Source organism: Cryptomeria japonica, chromosome 8 (assembly GCF_030272615.1).
Source record: "Cryptomeria japonica chromosome 8, Sugi_1.0, whole genome shotgun sequence".
Taxonomy (NCBI): Eukaryota; Viridiplantae; Streptophyta; class Pinopsida; order Cupressales; family Cupressaceae; genus Cryptomeria; species Cryptomeria japonica.
Genome location: NC_081412.1, coordinates 574,887,807 through 574,900,214, shown reverse-complemented (window position 1 = coordinate 574,900,214; position 12,408 = coordinate 574,887,807).

Sequence of the window (12,408 nt, the reverse complement as noted above, 5' to 3'; positions counted from 1 at the left end):
AGTACAAGGAAACAACATTGAAAGACTTTCACCACGTCAAGGAGGCAAGATACACCAAACCCCCAGTGGACTAAGGATCTTATGACTTCAATTGAAAAAGTAAAAGGGAAGATCACGAGGGAGAACCATGATTGTCAGTAGTAAGGTTCCCTCACTATGAGTCATGTAAGAAAAATATCAAAAATTTTCAAGGCAAAGCTAATTTGCGAAAAAAATTTCAAGTATCTTGAAGAGATCTGAACGGGGTGTATGCCCCCCTATGCTAAAGCGATCACACACGCCTCACCGGGGGTGATTGCTTTAAGGTAGTGATACACATAAGAAATGAAAAAGGGAAAGGAGCACGTTATCACAAAGATTTAGCCCCCAAGTGTGAGATAAACCCAAGGATAATAGACACAAAACACGAAGCACGAGGTGACTTCACTTTCCTCGGGGTCAGTATGCTGTATGATAATTCATGTATATCACATGTATGTATGCATAATTGTTCTTCATTCCCCAATCAAGGAAGGTCACCTAGAAGAAGGGAACACATGTGTCTTTTGAGTCAACATGAGAGAGACAAAAAGAGATCTCAATGCTTTGCATCATCCACAAGTAGGCAAAACTAAGGACAACAAATAGAAGAATGAGAGTAACACATAGAAGAAGTAACAAAAGAGATCAAGAGAGGAGGAGAGAGTCTGCTATGCTAATGAAACTAGTCCAGCACGTCATCTACCCCCCGATCTTGCTGATCAATATTTCGGGAAGGTAGGAAACACGCTAGAGGAGGAACATCCAACATAGCAGATGGAGCTATCACAAGATCCAAACAAGGGATATGTTCATGTTCCAAGCCATGTTGTTCTTCTCTAGGAGCTAGGATAAGTGCTTTAGAAAATTCATTAGATAAATGGTTATCAACATCAACATATTCATATTCACTATCAGAATGAAAAGAAGTAACGTTTTCATCATGAATAACATTTTCATTTATATCATCATCAAGATTTATAAAAATAGGATCTTTAATTCGTACAAGATCAAAACCATCATGCATCTTATGTTTAGGAGATTTTGGCTCAATTTTCAGCTGAGGAGAAAATGGAATAATACTAGCTGAAGGTGTTTTGGGGGATTGCAAAGTTTGAGAAGCAGCTGCCTGAGCTCTAAGATGACGCTTTCATCGGTGTTCACATGTAGAACGATTTCGTCTAGTCTTAGTAGGAAGTTGAGAAGACTGAGGAGGAGGAATGTTCTCATCCTTATCACTTGGGTGTTTAGGTTGTGGTCTCTTAGGTTAAATAATAGGAGAAGAGGAAGGTCTCTTCTCTCCATAAGAGGAAGGAGGAGGAACTGCTCCATATAAAGGAGGAATATTTGATTTAGGAAGGATACCAAGTCCATGATGATGAGGAGGTATAGGTCTGCTTTTAGGAAGTTTATTAGATATAGACATAGTCACATTCATAGGGATGGGTTGGGAATCTTCTTGAGGAAAGACATTAGTTTTATCTTTCAAAGGAAGAACTTCCTTCTCAAGAATGATAGGAATATCAAGTTTGGGTGTTCTAGGTTCACTTAGAGATAGGATCATATCTTTTTTCCACTTTTGATAAGATTTGAAAAGATGATCACTCTGCGGTGGAAGAGATTGAAATTGTTTAGGCCAAAATAATCAATAGGAATGCTAGAAGTTCTTTCAGCTGGTTTAAAGAGACTATGATTGATAGTAACAACTTCACCATTATGGGGAAATTTCAAACACTTATGAATAGGAGAAGCAATAGCTTTCATGGAAGATAACCAAGGATAGACTAGCTTCACACGAAATTGTTTGGACGATGGAATAATATCAAAGCTCACATCAAGGGATTTGTTATGAACCTCAATAGGTAATGTAATAGACCCAATTGCAGGAGAAGAAAATGCATCAAATAATTTCACAACCACATTTATTTCATCATAGATCACTTGATTCAATTGCAAAGTAAAAAGAAATTCTTCAGTAATGACATTAACCATGCAAGAAGGATCAATAAGCACTCCACGGCAAGGTGTATTTTTAACTTTTGCAACTATATATAAAGGACCATCAGGTGCCCTGATAGTTTCACTGGAATCAAATGTGATGGAAGGCTCTTCAAGGATTTTCTGTTGTTCTACAAAGTTAATCACATTCGGAGTCATAGACACAAGACTATCAGGTGAGAAAGAGGAATCATTAGTCTCAACCACATTAGAGGTATGAGAAGGTAATGGATCAGTAAAAATCTTAAGATTTTGGTTAGGAGGAGCTACAGATGTGTTACCTTTATCATTCACACCAGAAATAGAGATAGTATTATTATCAATCAAATCTTGAATTCTACCTTTTAAAGCAAAACATTTTTCAGTATCATGCCCAGGTTGACGATGAAATTGACAAAAAGATTTGTTATCAAAATAGGGTGAATTAATCTTTGTAGGATCTATTTGCTTTATAGGAGGGACAGTAAGCACATTTTGTTCCAATAACTTATTCATAATACTATGCAATGATTCATTCAAAGGAGTAAACTTTCTTTCTTTCTTGAAAAACTTAGAAATAGGAGGCACACCTAATGCTACATTCACATTGTTGTTGATGATGTTTTCATTGAATTTAATGGACTCTCTGTTCGGTTTAAACTTCCCAAATGGTTGTTGACTACTATCACCCTTATCACTCGGAGCCATAGGATTTGCTTGTTCCATTTGACTCACAGTCAGTTGATAATTGTGAAGAGTTGCGCACAACTGTTGGAAAGAAGTAAACTCAGAAAATAGAAGTTTTTCTCTAATATATTTTTGTAAATTAGAAATAAATATTCTTTGAATATCATTGTCAGGTACTGGAAAAGAAATTTGAGCATACAAATGCTTATATCTACCAATGAAATCAGTCACTTTTTCTTTAACACCTTGTTTACAATGCATTAAATCAATCAAAGTAACTTTAGGACTTATATTGTTTTGAAATTGTTGAATAAAAGCATTTGCAAGTTGTTTGAAAGAATTAATAGAATAAGAAGGCAACAAGAAATACCATTGTAGGGCTTTATCTCTTAATGTTCTAGTAAACAGTTTTGCAAGCAACCTTTGGTCATAAGCAAAATCGGTACATATTGTTTGAGAGGTCTTAACATGTGTTAGAGGATCACCCTTACCATTATAAAGCTCCAAATGCGGAATTTCAACATGTTTAGGGGAGGTAGCTCGAACAATGTCAAGAGAAAGTGGGCTCGCAACATCAAATGTGGGCACACTAGTCTTAGATTGATTCATAGAGGCAATTTGTTTCTGTAAAGAAGAGACAGTTTGTGCAAGATTGTTAATGGTCGCTTCAGTCGAAGAGTTCATATTAGACGTGTTAGATTGTGATGGAGATATTATGTTATTGAAAGAAGGTATTGATTGAGAGTAAGGTGGTGGGACACTATGATAGTTAGTCATAAGAGCTGATTGGAAAGGAGGAACACTACGGGGAGGAATGGAATAATTAAATGAATTGCCCCCTTGCGTGGTGTTTATTTGTGGAGATGAAATAGGAACACTCATTGAAGGAATGAATGAAGAAGTTGGATTGAATGAAGGAAGAGGGTTGATTGAAGAAGAGGGATTGCCCCCATGACTGGTGATCATAGGTGGAATGTCTTGTATTGAAGTAGTCATTATGTTTGATGTAAAAGTGGGTATACTAGCAATAGGAGTTGTCAAAAGAATAGAATGATTGACTTGAATAGGAGGTTGTGTGTAACCTAAAGTTTCGGCACAACTCTTCATAGGCATCACATTCGAATCCACAATGTGTGCAATACCACGCAAAATATCAATTCCATTCTTATCACTTTGAACCATACATTTTAGAGCCTCAATTAATGAAAGAGCTTCACTATCAGGGTATTCTTGAGACATCCATTGTCGAAAATCATCAAATTGGTTATCCAATTTCGAAAGTTGTTCTACAGAAACCTCATGGAGAGCTTCTTCATCATTAAGAGGATTAGAGGAATTACCCATGTCCTCGTTAAAAAGGCCATTCAAGTTAGGTTCCATCTCCTCAATAATTAAACCTTGGAAGGACTTAATTCTAAGGCTTCGTCTAACGGGAATAGTGTAAGTAGCGCTTATTGTTGTAAAACTCATGCACTAAAGAGAGAGAGAAAAGATTTTGAATTTTAGAGGTAGCAAATTTCAATAAAATCAGCCAATCTCCTAGATTTAAGCTGTTAAATACAATCAGGACAATCTCCCGAAGTTTCGAAAAAAATGTCAGGGACCATGGCGAACGGAGTGCACACGGTCCTCGCAACTTTTTTTGAAATTTTCAGGGATGAAAGTTATGATGATTTTAAAGATAATCTGAAAAAATTGAGTGATTTTACGATCTGTAGCTAGGCCAAATTAAAGTTGCAATCTCAAAATTGAACCCTACCAAGATTGTTGAAAAATGCAAAATTTGAATTTTTGAAAAAGAGACGAAAACTAAAATTTTGAATTTTATGATTTTAGAGGGAATACTGAAAGCAATGCAGGCTTTGAAATTTAAAAGTTGACTCAATTTCATGCAAAATTCAAATTTGAAAGCGGAAATCAAAGTTGCCGCAATTAAACACTTAATTTCAAAAGTCACAAATTGTAAAAATTTGAATAAAGCACTGAAATTTCGAATGAACGCCAACACACTTTTCAGATTTAAGACAGTAAGAAACACAATTTTGATATGAATTTTAATTTCAACAATTTTTGAATGATTATAAGCCTTTATCCGAGCAACCACTAGACCAACTTTGACTTTAATTTTGAAAGTGTTAGAATTGATAAAATCAGCCAAAATTCTCGATTTTAGCAGAAAAATACAGTAAGATCTAGCTCCCGAAATTTCAGAAAAAATGTTGGGGACGATGGTGCTCGGGGTGCACACGGTCCTCGCAACTTTTTTCCAAATTTTCAAGGATGAGAGATATAGTGATTTTGTTGCGGAATCCAAAGTTACAGCCGATTTGGAGATGTTTTGATCAGTGAAATTATCAGTCAAAGGTTCAATCAGGAAGGTTTTAAAAATTAGGGTTTTGACACTTAACCACTTAATTTTCAGAATTAAAGCACAAATATGAATTAACAATTTTTAATAAAAGGGTAGATCTGAAACAAGCATTAACAATTAAACATTTCACAAGCATAATTACTAAAAAGAAAATTTAGGGTTTTTATGCAATTAACCTCTAAAATTTGCAAAAGATCAAACATGGAAAAATGTAATTAAGGAAGCAAATTTTTCAAATCTAACCATGAATAATCAGAATTAGGATGTTCACGTCAGGTTCACCAAAATATAAAGCGAAAAAATCAAACCCTAGGTGTTCCTCCCCCCCCACTCCAAGGAGAGAGAAGGGAGGGTCACTGGGGTTGACGGTTTTCACTTAGGAGAGACTTTACATTCAAAAGAGGGGTTGAAACCCACAAGATCCAATCCCATGCAATGCAAGACTGGATTTTAAATGAGTTTCAAGGGTTGTGATAGCAAGGATACCCTCTTTTGTAAAGAATGTCGATGGAATGATTGAACTAGGAATGTATGTAGAAGCAAGAAAGATTCGCTTGTAAATGGAGATAGGGATACAGGATGAAGCTAGGAACCTGGAATTAGCAATAAAATGTCGAGACAATGCTGTTCTATAAATTTGAGTGAAAGTTGATAGGACGATGGTGCCCAGAGTGTGCACGGTCCTCCGAAAAATCCGCAAAACGAAGGGGGATCTGTTTGTCTCTGCACAAGGATTCCAGATCTTCAATTACAGCCGCGTACCTGCAACCTTGTTGTAAGAATGTTTGTATTCTGACATGCGAAGGTGTAATGTATGTTGTATGTTGTATGTGATCTCCTCTTCAATGGTTGAATCCTTGTCTTGAATGCAACACTTAGCCTTGAATGGAGACGTAGAATACTCAATTGCTTGAAGGAATGCTTGAATGCTTGAATGTTTGAATGTTTGAATATCGCTTCCGCCTCTTGCTCTTGCTTATTTCCTTTCCTCTTTTTCTAGAAGAGGAAAATTAGTTTATATACTTGTCAATTAGGGTTGAGAGACTGATTTTTCCAACCTTAGGCCGACCTAGAAACATTATTTTCCAATTTGCAAACTTAGAGACCCGATGCCCAACAAGAGACCGGGCCCAAAATAGGGCCAGGGACCAAGGCACTGGGCGCCATGGTCCTGGGGGACCAGGGTGCTGGGCACCCTATTCTTGAAGGACCAGGGCGCTGGGCGCCATGGTCCCACCTCCCGGGGCAGCAGGGTGCAAGGAGGGATCAGGCCAAGGTGCAAAAAGATGCATTTTTTAGTGTCACAAGCAGGTTTCGGGGTCTCCATTCAGGTTCAACATTGCATCGCCATCGTGAAGACCCAAATGCAGTCAAAATTGCAAGTGTCACAATTTTAGGATGCTACAAGTTGATGAAGCACTTTTGTTAGGGGTTTAGCGCTATTGTCTAGATAATAGATGCCCTAGTTTGTGTGAAGAAATCTCCCGATGTCAAGGATGGATGGATAGGGATGTGAAATGGGAGTTGTTTTGAACCATAGTAGCCTGATGAGACTTAGGTCATTTTAGGATAAATGTCTGTTGAAGTCTAGGTGTGCCATGATTGCTTACCTATTGAGACCCGAAGATACTTGATCAAAGTATCTGTTGATAGTCTTAGGTTTAAACTTAAGAAAGTTTGAAAATAAAACAATTGATCATGATTGATTGATGCCTACGTGTAGGAGCATCTACGTGTGTTGCAGTTATGCAAGAGACATCTAGCGACACAGGGGTTGTGGGATCAGCTGACAGAGGCCAAGATTGATTTTATTGCAGCTACTGGTTTATACGATATGATGCACATGCCAGTGATTCGGATGAATCACGAATTGATTACCACTTTAGCAGAGCGCTGACACAGTGAGATGTGCACATTTCACCTTACACAGGGGGAGATGATAGTGACCTTGGAGGATGTGTGGCGTATCCTTCATATTCCCATTCAGGGTGAGCTAGTCACTTACGACATATCATGGGTGACTGTAGCAGTTCAGCAATTCTTTGATGATGATGTGTTTATTGATGATAGCTCGATAGCTTGGGAGGACATTGCTGCATTATACAAGCCTCTACCAGTAGTTTTGTCTAGCATTGTGGAAGGACTATTGTGTCTTGATAGGCACTCACATGGTCTGGCCATCAAATGGGGACAGGTGATAGAGTAGATGATTACAGAGGGGACCCAATTTGCCTAGGGACCGTGCATGCTGGCGCACCTATATCAAGAGCTGCATGAGGTGGTATACCATGGGAGGGGCTCATTAGCAGTGGAAGTGACGTTGCTACATATTTGGGCGTGGGAGCACTTACTAGTGACTCGACCAGTGAGTCTCAGATTCTGAGCAGTGGATCAGCGGTATATGTTCATGTATAGCAGTATGATGAGTTAGCCCCACCTAGGGAAGTTAGAGTGGTGGTGGCGAGCATTGGATGATCTTGATGCAGTGATATGGAGACCCTATCTAGAGTGCGAGCCCTGGGATGATGATACTGAGGCGCTGTCATATGTATTTATGACCTGATTCCTCATTGGGAGGACCTCATATCATGTAGAGAGATAGGTTCCCGGTAGAGTGTTGAGACAGTTTGGGTGGCGACAGGGGTTACCTCGTGGTTCGGGAGAGTATGCACGGGTGATATGAGAGATATATATATGGCGGCTAGTACTTTCGTATGACTAGGCACTGGCAGAGTTTCGGATGCTATAGGCGAGACCTTGGGATATACGACTGAGGGTGGTGGATGCAGGGGTATCAGATGAGTATACGCAGTACATGGTGGCTCATCCGATTCTTCGTATATCAGATTCGGCGGAGCCGATGCCCGATTTTGAGGATGATAGGGGATGGAGATGGAGGAGGAGAGGGGGGCGAGGACCTATGGTAGCTGGATGAGGGAGAGGAGATGGTGGAGAGGGAGGAGGAGGGGATGGAGGAGGAGGGGGGATGGGGGAGGTGTTGGAGGAGGGGATGGAGGAGGAGGGGGAGATGGGGGAGGAGGGGATGGAGGAGGAGGAAGTGGTGGGTTGGGCAGTCGGATCTAGCCGAGAGGGAGAGGTGGATTGTCATTGTGGATATCACAGGGACCGTTGATGTGGGGAGGAGTTAGATTGGGTGGGAGAGGTATGGAGAGGGAGATACCGATGGATAGAGGGGAGAGAGCCACTGGAGAGGGATATACCAGTGAGGTAGCTATGGAGACAGGAGAGGGATCAGGTGGAGATATGCGGGAGTAGCTGATAGTACATTTGTAGTCTCAACTTGAGGCATTTGAGACACGGGTGGAGGATTTGGGGGCGGAGGTTGCAGCTAGAGATGTGTAGCTATTTGCACAAGAGTTAGAGCTGACTGTAGTGCTACAAGAGAGAGATCAGGTCATGGACAGGGTGATCCAGTTGCAGGAGAGAGTGAGGGTTTTGGAGGGAGCACAGGGATAGGGGCCATTTGTGGAGGCATTGGTGAGGCAGGTACGGAGAGCAGGTGGAGGGGTTGAATATTGGTGGGGCCTATATGAGTAGGTGGTACCATCCAGTTAGTGAGCACTGAGCTATTTGCAGATGTGACAGGCTAGATCAGAGCGATCCCAGAGGATTTAGAGCAGTGGGGGTGTGATGGGTTCTCTACGGAGAGACAGGTCAAGGGGTGCAGGAGCTAGTGGGGGATTGATGGGGCCTCCATGGAGAGATAGATTAGGTGGTGCGGGGATGAGTGGGGGAGCAGGTGGCGATGGTGGTGCAGCATCTAGTCAAAGTGGCATCTGAGAGAGCATTTTGCATATATGTATTTTATTGTTGGACTGTATCTTGGATGGCTCTTGGTAGCCGATTTTGTAGACTTCATTGTACTTTGATACATGAGATGATATATATGAGGAGACCCCATTTTTTTGATTTATATGCATATTGTGATGTATGGATGCTATCTAGGATGGTGATTTTATGATTTTATTGCTTAGATAGATATGTATATATATGTATGCATTTATGAGATGATTCCTATATGCATGGTTTTATCATGATTTATGATGTTGGATACTGACATATGAATGCAGGTTTATACACGTGTGCATGTTTTGTTTGATGTAATTCTTTATGTATATAATGCCATGATGATGATGTATTCTTATGATGATTTATATATGTAATGCCATGATGGTTGATGAACAAGATTTTGGTACTTTTATTTTTGATATAATAATGAGACAATGATATGCAATGATGTTAATGCAAAGAATGAATTATTTATGTATGGATATGTATCTAGATGTTTTTAGATGAATGTAATATGGATAAACAAATGTAAAGTACAAATGTTTATATGATGATGTCTAAATGAATGCATATGTATAATGGATATATAAAATGGTATGAACCAATGTGTGGAGACAAATGGTTTGATGATTTTAAATGCCTACATATGATTTAAGTAAAAATGATAATGTGATGATAATGCAACTTATGGTTTAATAACTACACCTTAATGCAATTAAAAAAGGATAATGTAAATGCAATGTGAATGAAAAATGAGTCTAATAATATACTTAATAATAGATGAATGAATGCACCCTTTAACTAATGAATAGACAAGTGAATGTATGCAATGATAAAGGATGATAAAATGATAATGGATAACTGACACTAAATGAATGCATAGTAAATGTCTAATACAATCAAGGATAATTTGATCATATGAATCAATTTATGCAATGATGCAAATGATTTGATGCAGACTAATGTCAATAAACTAAATGAACTATATGCAATTTAATTTAAAAAATGACATGAATGTACTTAATGCAAAATGCAACTAAATGCAACTAAATGTAATGATGATGATATGATGAATGCAAGGTTTTTGAGACTTTGCATGATGCATTTGATGATGTATCAGAGTACTCGGTTGTGATTGTATCCAGGACCAGCTCAATTCTTACATAACTGCTCATATTAACCTTGCTCATATTTGCATACAAATCACACATATGAATGAGTGAATGGATGGGTGATATGCAACAAAATGCAATATATAAACAGATGAGATGAAATGATGATCTATAGTGCTCTATTTTCATCATTGAGCTTTAAAATGTTGTAAGAAAATACAAGCAACTTGACATAATGATTCAAGATGAGCTGAGTAGTTCTTACATGGATTTTGATATAGAAAGTTAATACAAATGACTTGATATAATGGGTCAAGTCAACTAGCGTATTGCTTGCAGAACAGACAAGGATCATCTCCATTTATGCATGACTTGGATTGTCCTCCTTGATCTTGGGCTGATCATATCCTGAGACAAGTTCACACCTTAATAAGAGACAAAAACCTTTATCCAAATTGGATGAGGAGGAATTAAAGGAGCATTGTTCTTGTAAGCAAATAGTATGTACATAAAGAATAAAGAATATGGATCCTTGGTAATGGTTCATGCTCATATGGTCAAGGTATACGCTATAGTCAGCAAGCCGTAGTGATCTATGACTACATTTTGCATAAGATCATGTAGCTTAGTGAACTTCCCATGTAGACACCATTAGTACATGCCCTAGAACTTCATTGGAATGGCATCGAAGATACACAAACAATGCTATAGGAACCTAATACATATAAATGAATGAATTACTGCACAAATCAACCAAGTATTTGATAGCTTAACATAATTTTCTTGTCAAAGAAAATGTCCTTTTGTCTTTGTTTTGGTAAGGAAGGATGCATCCTTGTTGAAGACAATTTTGAGTGTTGATGTTGGTTGTTTGGTCAATTTGGAGAAGTGATCATCGTGCAAGAATTTTTCAATGTTTGTTTAGTATCTACTCAGATGAGTATGTACAATGTGTTGCAGTGTTTTTGTGTTTGATTTTTGATGTTTTGTCATGTTTTTGGATTTTGGATTGTTTTGAAAGTTTTTGGTATTTTGATGATTGTTTTGAATATTTTTTGGATTTTGTGAGATAGTTTTCAATGAAGAACCAATGAATCATGAGAATAATGCATAATCCACTTCCATCAATAGGTTAAGGGCATTGCCCCCAGTTTAGACATGGCCATGAAAAAGTGTAATGCAAGACGCATGAAGTACTTTCTTGATTGCAGATTTATAACAAGCCATGGTTTTGGATGGATGGATGTATGTATGTAGTGAATGTGATCACAACAAGTCTGAAAGATAATGGAGCCATAGCCTTTACGAGTGGCGCCTGTTTGCCAGGTTTTCACCATCGTACTTACCCAAGGTGCCACCAGAGTGGTTGTTCACCGTTTGGATGCATGATTTTTCTTTACTCTTTTTGGTATTTTTTTGTATTTTCTTCAGGTCATTTATCTGGATGTTTTTGGTATTTTTGCCAGTATATATGGGAGCCTGATGCTCTGTACAGCTTTTTAGGTGTAAAACCTTTTGAGGTGCATGTTGTTGATCGGATCTGCTAGTAGTTCTCCTTCTGACGTAGCCAACTGATATGCCTCAGACCCAAATATACTAGTGATAACATATGGACCCAACCAATTTGATTCAAACTTTCCTTGATGTTCTCGGTTGGGTTGGTTACGAGGATTTTCTTGAAGAACAAGATCACCTACCTCGAATGTATGAGGTCTAACTCGATGATTATAACTTCTGCTCATGTGTTGCTGATAGGCTTTGAGGTGATTGTATGCATGTTGTCGCTTTTCATCAAGTAGCTCTAAGTCTTGAAGACGGGATACTCTGTATGCTTCATCATCGATGAGATTATGCAAGCAAACCCGTAGGGATGGTATCTCGACCTCAATAGGTAAAATAGCTTCTGCACCATAGACCAATGAGTATGGAGTTGCGCCTGTAGGGGTTCGAATGCTAGTTCGATATGCCCATAGTGTTGGATTCAATTGAACGTGCCAATCACGACCGACATCATTGACTATCTTCTTTAGGATCCTCAATATGTTCTTGTTTGATGCTTCAGGCTGACCATTGCCTTATGGGTAATAGGGAGTGGAAAAGTGGTGTTGGATGTGAAATTTCTCATAGAGTTCATGGACATCCTGATTTTTGAAAGGAAGACTATTATCTGTGATTATGGACATGGGTACACCATACTACCAGATGATGTAATTGAGGATGAATGAGGCAATTTGCTTGCTGGTAACTTGGGTAAGTGGAACAACTTTGATCCACTTTGTGAAATATTCAGTGGCGGTAATAATGAATTTATGGCCATTGGATGAAGATGGATGGATTTTACCCACAAGGTCAGGGCCCCATTGACAAAAAGGCCATGGTGTTGTGATTGGTTGCAATTCTTGCACCGGTGCATGTATTAGGTCTCCATAAATT